The sequence below is a fragment of the Leuresthes tenuis genome, unplaced genomic scaffold (genome assembly GCF_036924035.1).
Source record: "Leuresthes tenuis unplaced genomic scaffold, fLeuTen1.0.hap1 SCAF_20, whole genome shotgun sequence".
Taxonomy (NCBI): Eukaryota; Metazoa; Chordata; class Actinopteri; order Atheriniformes; family Atherinopsidae; genus Leuresthes; species Leuresthes tenuis.
Genome location: NW_027325374.1, coordinates 25,100,880 through 25,108,702, shown reverse-complemented (window position 1 = coordinate 25,108,702; position 7,823 = coordinate 25,100,880). Strand labels below are relative to the sequence as shown.

At 41.3% G+C, this 7,823-nt stretch overlaps 1 non-coding gene across 1 annotated transcript; it reads left to right on the top strand.

The window, feature by feature from the left end:
• Positions 1-5,435: 5,435 nt before the first annotated feature.
• Positions 5,436-5,549, top strand: LOC140279119 (U5 spliceosomal RNA). Its single transcript, XR_011909314.1, has one exon. It is a non-coding gene; the product is annotated as a U5 spliceosomal RNA (small nuclear RNA).
• The last annotated feature ends 2,274 nt before the right edge of the window (positions 5,550-7,823 follow it).

Here is a 7,823-nt window from a genome sequence, read left to right as displayed (position 1 = left end):
CATCCGAACACCTCCGCCCCAAATTTTGTTGATATTTAGTCGGACATTCGCACCTTACCCGCTTTTGGCAAACTATGGCCTTCTTGCAGCCAAACACCTCTGATCTCGCTTTTGATGATGTAAGGTTGGGCATTCAGACCTTGCTTCACCTGCTTTTCACCAAATATAGTCGGACATTCACACCTTCTTGCAGCCGAACACTTCCGCTCCACCTTTTAGTGTTCTATCACACCTTTTTTTCATTATGGTCGGAAATTTTCAACCACTCTCATCCGAAGACCTCTCCTCCCGCTTTTGTTAATATATTTGAACTTTAGTCGGACATTTAAACCTTCTTGCAGCTGAACCACCTCCGCTCCCTGTTTTGATCATATATGGTCTGGCAATACTACCTTTTCTTACCCGTTTGTGAGTAATTATGGCTGGACATTCACACCTACTTGCAGCCGAACACAACCTCTCTCGCTTTTGATGATGTATGGACCGGCATTCTTACCTTTTCTAACACATTTTTCAGCAATTATGGTCGGAGATTCACACCTACTCACAGCCGAACAACTCCGCTCCCGCATTTGATGGTGTATAGTCGGGCATTCTCAACCTTTCTCATCAGCTTTTTGCAAATTATGATCTGACATTCACACCTACTTGCAGTCGAACAGCTCTGCTCCCGCTTTTGATGATGTATGGACCGGCATTTTTACCTTTTCTAACACATTTTTCAGCAATTATGGTCGGAGATTCACACCTACTCACAGCCGAACAACTCCGCTCCCGCATTTGATGATGTATAGTCGGGCATTCTCACCCTTTCTCATCAGCTTTTTGCAAATTATCATCTGACATTCACACCTACTTGCAGTCGAACAGCTCTGCTCCCGCTTTTGATTATGTTTGGTTGGATATTCGAACCTTTTCTTAACTTCTTTTTACATATTTTGGTTGGACGTTCACACCTTCTTGTAGCCGAACACTTCCACTCCTGCTTTTGATGATGTATGGTTGGGCATTCACACCTTTTTTTTGCCCATTTTTCAGGAATTATGGGTGGACATTCACACCTTGCAGCTGAACACCTCCTATCCCACTTATGATCATGTGCGGTTTGATTTTCGAAAAGTTTCTTTCATGTTTTCTAGCAATTATTGATGGACATGTAGACCTTCTTGCAGCTGAACACCTCCGCTCCCGCTTTTGATCATACATTGTCAGGCATTCGCACCTTGTCTTACCCACTTTTTACAAACTTTAGTCGAACAGTCACACCTTTTTGCAGCCGAACACCACCTCTCCCGCTTTTGATGATGTATGGTCCAGCATTCTTACCTTTTCTAACACATTCTTCAGCAATTATGGTCGGACATTCACACCTACTAAGAGCCGAACACCTCCGCTCCTGCATTTGATGGTGTATAGTCGGGCATTCTCACCCTTTCTCATCAGCTTTTTGCAAATTATGATCTGACATTCACACCTACTTGCAGTCGAACAGCTCTGCTCCCGCTTTTGATTATGTATGGTTGGATATTCGAACCTTTTCTTAACTGCTTTTTACAAACTTTGGTTGGACGTTCACACCTTCTTGTAGCCGAACACATGCACCCCTGCTTTTGATGATGTATGGTTGGGCATTCGCACCTTTTTTTTACCCATTTTTCAGGTATTATGGGTGGACATTCACACCTTCTTGCAGCTGAACACCTCCTCTCCCACTTATGATCATGTGTGGTTTGATTTTCGGAAATTTTCTTTCATGTTTTCTAGCAATTATTGATGGACATTTAGACCTTCTTGCAGCTGAACACCACCTCTCCCGATTTTGATTATGTATGGACCGGCATTTTTACCTTTTCTAACACATTTTTCATCAATTATGGTTGGAGATTCACACCTACTCACAGCCGAATAATCCCCTACCGCAATTTGATGGTGTATAGTCGGGCATTCTCACCCTTTCTCATCAGCTTTTTGCAAATTATGATCTGACATTCACACCTACTTCCAGTTGAACAGCTCTGCTCCCGCTTTTGATTATGTTTGGTTAGATATTCGAACCTTTTCTTAACTGCTTTTTACAAACTTTGGTCGGACGTTCACAATATCTTGCAGCCGAACACCTCCGCTTCCGCTTTTGATGGTGTATATTCGGGCATACGAACCTTTTCTTACCCGCTTTTTACAAACCAAGGTCGGACTTTCACACCTTCTCTTAGCTGAACAACTCCGCTTCCTCTTTTGATTGTGTACAGTCGGGTAATTTAACCTTTTCTTACCCGCTTTTTACCATCTATGGTTGGACATTCACACCGTCTTACAGCGGAACACCTCCGCTCCCTCTTTTGATGATGTATGGTTAGGCATTCGCACCTTTTCTTACCCATTTTTCAGTAATTATGGGTAGACATTCACACCTTCTTGCAGCTGAACACCTCCTCTCCCGCTTATGATCATGTGCAGTTTGATATTCGAAAATTTTCTTTCATGTTTTCTAGCAATTATTGATGGACATTCAGACCGTCTTGCAGCTGAACACCTCCGCTCCCACTTTTGATGGTGTATAGTCGGGCTTTCGAGCCTTTTCTTCCCCGGTTTTTACAAATTATGGTTGGACATTCAGACCTTCTTGCAGCCGAAAACCTCCACTCCCTCTTTTGATCATACATTGTCGGGCATTCGCACCTTTTCTTACCCGCTTTTTACAAACCATGGTCGGACTTTCACACCTTTTAGTAGCCGAACAACTCCGCTCCCGCTATTGATTGTGTACAGTCGGGTATTTTAACCTTTTCTTACCCGCTTTTTACCAACTATGGTTGGACATTCACACCTTCTTACAGCAGAACACCTCCGCTCCTTCTTTTGATTATGTATGGTTTGACATTCGCACCTTCTCTCACCCGCCTTTTACTATGGTCGGCCATTCACAGCTTCCTCTCCACCATACTTGTATGGTGGGATATTCACACCCACTTGCATCCGAAGACCTCCGCCCCCACTTTTGTTGATATTTACTCGGTCATTCGCACCTTACCCGCTTTTGGCAAACTATGGCCTTCTTGCAGCCAAACACCTCTGATCTCGCTTTTGATGATGTAAGGTTGGGCATTCAGACCTTGCTTCACCTGCTTTTCACCAAATATAGTCGGACATTCACACCTTCTTGCAGCCGAACACTTCCGCTTTTAGTGTTCTATGAGGCATTCACATATTTTTTTTCACCGTATTTTATAGATTATGGTTGGAAATTCTCACCCACTCTCATCCGAAGACATCTCCTCCCGCTTTTGTTAATATATAGTCGGGCATTCGAACCTTTTCTTACCCGCTTTTTACAAATTATGGTCGAACATTCACACCTACTTGCAGCTGAATACTTCCGCTCCACCTTTTAGGTATGTATGGTTGGCATTTGCACCTCTTTTTATACTGATTGCTGAAGATTAAGTTGTTCTTTCTCAAACTACAAATTTTTTTAATTGTTGAAACTTGATTTGAAGTGGATAAATAAGGAGGACAAACAGTTTTAAGTCAGGCTGATAGAAGGAATTAATTTTATAGCAAAATCTGTATTTCGTCATATGTCGAGAGATGCTTATTGCTGAAGAAGTTCTTTCTCATTCTACAAAGTACAACGTTGTTTATCGTTGAAACTTGATTAGACATGAATAAATATGAAGGACAAAGCAGTCTTAACTTGGTTTGAGTTAAGGAATTCGTTTTATAGGAGAATCCGAATTCGTGCATAACTCATAAAATAGAGCTTATTTTCGGATTCCTGAAGAATGATTCTGGTTCTTTCTCATAATACAAAGTTTGTTGTTTATTGTTGAAACTTCATCAGAAGTGAAGAAATAAATGAATGCCTATCAACAAATGTGGGATCTAAACTCTAGTGCTTCCTCTAAAATAATTTCCTTTCTCAATTTAGAAATGTGTGTGTGTAAGTCACAACACCCGTGACACCAAAACGGCTTTCTTTTCTCTACACTCTGCACTATGAGCACACACACCAAATCAGAAAGGCTTTTTTCTCTCTTTTCTACATTATGGACTGTGGGGACACAAAACCGCTCTCTCTCTTTTTTTTTTAATCGTGTGCCAGGGCGTTGTCTCATGTATTAGATTATGCTTAAGATACGAATGGGTTTATCAGTCACATCAGAATCCATACATACTGATCCTCCCGTAATAAAATGGTCGGATCTTATCAAACACACTTTGTTTCTTGTGACAATCAAGTCAGCGAAACAGCGTATACACGTCAAGACACTGAATCAAGTTTGCCACAAGAACTCATAAGTTTGGCAGTATTGCTCTGCCATCAGCAATGATACACCCATTTTATTTTCGTGAGACATGTGCAAGCACCTGTTCATCTACTGTTCTATCACTATGAATTAGTGATCTATTATCAATAAGGATACTTCTACAACTACTATCAAAGTATGTCCGGACTTCTTATGTTGTCAGTTGCTATATATGAATAAGTGGGTAGCTACTGACAAGCATTAAGCATGTCACACAGCCCAAACATATAACATTTCAGGACACACCACACAGTTAACAACCACAGTGAAGCGTGTCAAAGCCCAAACATGTAACATTTAACAGGACACTTACACAACACATTCAAATCAAACAGTCAGACAACATACAAGAACATATACCCCAGCCGGCATTGCTCCCTGCCTATTTTCGTACAGCACACTATGTGTGCGCACACCTTTATTCACAAACTCTTCAACTTATACTCTTTTACCGAAGCTGCTACAGCTCGATTGGCCGAATACCCTTAGATCCTATTTCGGTGAATTTGACATCTGCCTTACATGTAACAGATTAGCGGTTTAGCAGTTTTAATTTAGTTTGAGTGAAGGAATTCATTTTATAGCAAAATCCGAAATCGTGAAGCACTCATGAAAGTAAGCTTATTCTCGGATTCCTGAAACTTTAGATTTGCTCTTTCTTTTACTGCAAAGTACAACGTTGTTTTTTTTGTTTAAATCTTTCTAGACATGGTAAATATGAAGGACAAAGCAGTTTTAACATAGTTTGAGTGAAGGAATTCATTTTATAGATAAAATCCCAAGAGTCTGCTGAGAAAAGAGAGTGAATGCGAAGTAGACTTTAACACGGCTATGGGAGCGAGCCGAGTGTCGGCTAACCGGGAGAATTGCTTGAAAGAAACGCGACACCGAATGAGCGGTCAGAACAAAGCCTCAATACGGGATTCTCGTGGTGTTTTTGTTGCTGCCTTGTCTTTTGCATAGAGTAAAAGACAAGGCAGCCATCGAATAGGGCCCGATTGTTCCTACTTGGTCAGCCGAGGAGCAAGGGGGGGGGGGGGCCAAGCGTCTCAACCAAGCAAAGCTCACCATGGGGAAGGTGGCTATACCAACTAGCCTGATGCCCTGCTCCCGCAGTGACGGATAATCGTACTCTGGTTTCTCTTCATAACATACAAGTCTTTCGCCTTTTACTAAAGACTTCCGTGGAGAGCAGCACTAATGAGTTGTTTCTATTATTGGCAGGCTTTACCTTTGCGGGTGAAGCCCTTTCTGTCTGTGCAAAAGAAATCTTGCTACTTTGCAGAGTGACTTCTCTGAGTAGAGTCGCCTTACAAGACAAGGCAGCCATCGAATAGATTGTTTCTACTTGGTCAGCCGAGGAGCAGGGGGGGGGGGGGGCAAGCGTCTCAACCAAGCAAAGCTCACCAAGTAGGAACAATCGGGCCCTTTTCGATGGCTGCAACACCTGAAAGAGATATTGATGCGAGACCCGATCAAATGCTTTTTCAAAGTCTAAATTTAAGATGACAAGCCGGGTGTTTCTGTCTCTAGCGTAATCAATGATGTCTCGAATCAGTACGAGGCTGTCGGTGAGTTGTCTCCCTGAGATGGCACAAGCTTGGTCTGGGTGAATTACCTCCTCTAAAACAGAGGACATCCGTGTCGCTAAAACCTTGCTAAAAAGTTTACAGTCAAAGTTTAAAAGTGTGATGGGCCTCCAATTCTTTAGGTCAGTCTTATCATTTTTTTTATAAAGTAGAGTCACTATTCCCACTCTAAAACTGTCAGGCAGTCGGTCGAGTTTTTCAAAATCTTTAAAAACATCTAAAATGTCTGATGATAAAAGGTCCCAATAGGTCAGATAGAATTCTGCAGGAAGCCCGTCTAAACCCGGAGCTCGACTTCTCTTAAAACCTGTTAGGCATTTTTTTAACTCTAAAGCAGTAAAATTCTGTGTCAAGTGTGCATTCTCTTTTACGGTTTTGTCAACGAATTTTAAGATTTCTGCCGATGTTTCCAAGTGCACTGGTTTCTCTTTGTACATGTTACTATAAAAGGTATGTACAGTTTCAATCATCTCTTGTGTGGATTTTGTTAAAAACCCATCTTCTCTTTTTAGATTTTGAATACACTCCTTTTTATTTATAACTTTCTTTCTTTTTCACCTTCCTCAATTTCCTGCTCCCTGCTTCTTACAAAAATTCCTTTACTCTTTATTTCTGCTAAAACTGACATTTCCTTTTTGACATCTTTGATTTCTTCTTTAAAGTCTATGCCACACTGATTTAGTTTAAAGTAGCGCTGTAAGCGTTTATGTAGTCCCATCATACATCTATTCTCTTTCCTTTTTTTACGTTTACCTTGCTGTTTAAAAAAAGTCTGGGTCGTTTCCTTCACCATTTCCCACCATTGTGCATGTGTTTCGTAGAGGTCTTGAAGGGTCTGCCACTCTTTATAACATTCCCTGTACTGACTGACTATGATTTCATCCTCCAACAGGGAACAGTTGAGTTTCCACAGACCACTTCCTACCGTCACACCAGAAGGGGGTGAAAGGGTGCAGGAGAGCATAAGGTGGTCTGAAAAGAAAACAGGGGTTAATCTAACATCAGTGGGTGGGCAATCTCTAGTAAAGAAATAATCAATGCGAGAGGCTCTGGTGCCATCATGACTAAACCAGGTGAAGCCCTCCTCTCTGGGATGCATGGTTTTAAAACAGTCAGTAAGCTTAAAATCCCTGCATATGCCCTGAAGTAAAATCGAAGTCTTATCCACTTTAAAATCTACCCCTGCTCTTTTTCTATCTTTCCTGCTCAAGATACAGTTAAAATCCCCTCCTACAACTAAAGGTACTTGCCCTAGCATGTAAAGCTGTATATCTTCTAAAAGGTCATACCTTTCATTTTTTCCATTGAAACCATAAATATTTAAGAGGTTAAAGTCTTGCCCCATAAAATTCAAGTGTGCTAAAAGTGCCCGTCCGTCTCTCACCACTGTGCTACCTTTCACCAGAACATGCGGATTTTTAATTAGAATGGCCACACCATCATTTTTATTTTGATTTGAGCCACTCCATATCGATAAATGGGGCCACATTTCCTCCCATTGTCTATGGTTTTTTAAAAAAGGTAGTCCACATTCTTGTATTAAAAACACATCTGATTTTATGGAGTCTAAGATGGATAAAATACTCTGGGCTCTTGTCTTTGATTTCACACTTCTCACATTTAGTGTTGAGAAGGTGAGAACCATTAAAAGCATAAAGGAAAGTAGGTATGTCATTTTCGTTTTTCTAAGTTATCAAAACAAATTACACACAGGTTATTTCTTGGGAAACTAGCTCTTCCTTCATTTCTTTAGGTGAAAAGTGAGTAGGTTGATCTATATTTCCTTTTCGGACTCTCGGTGTTGGCCTCTGACGCAATGTTGCATTTAACTTTGAGTCCCTGGGGGTCGAGTGCAGAGCTGAAGTTAAAAAGGAGACCTCATTTGGTGAGTCGGAGGGGAAGACTCTAGGTTCTTCCACTGAAGAAC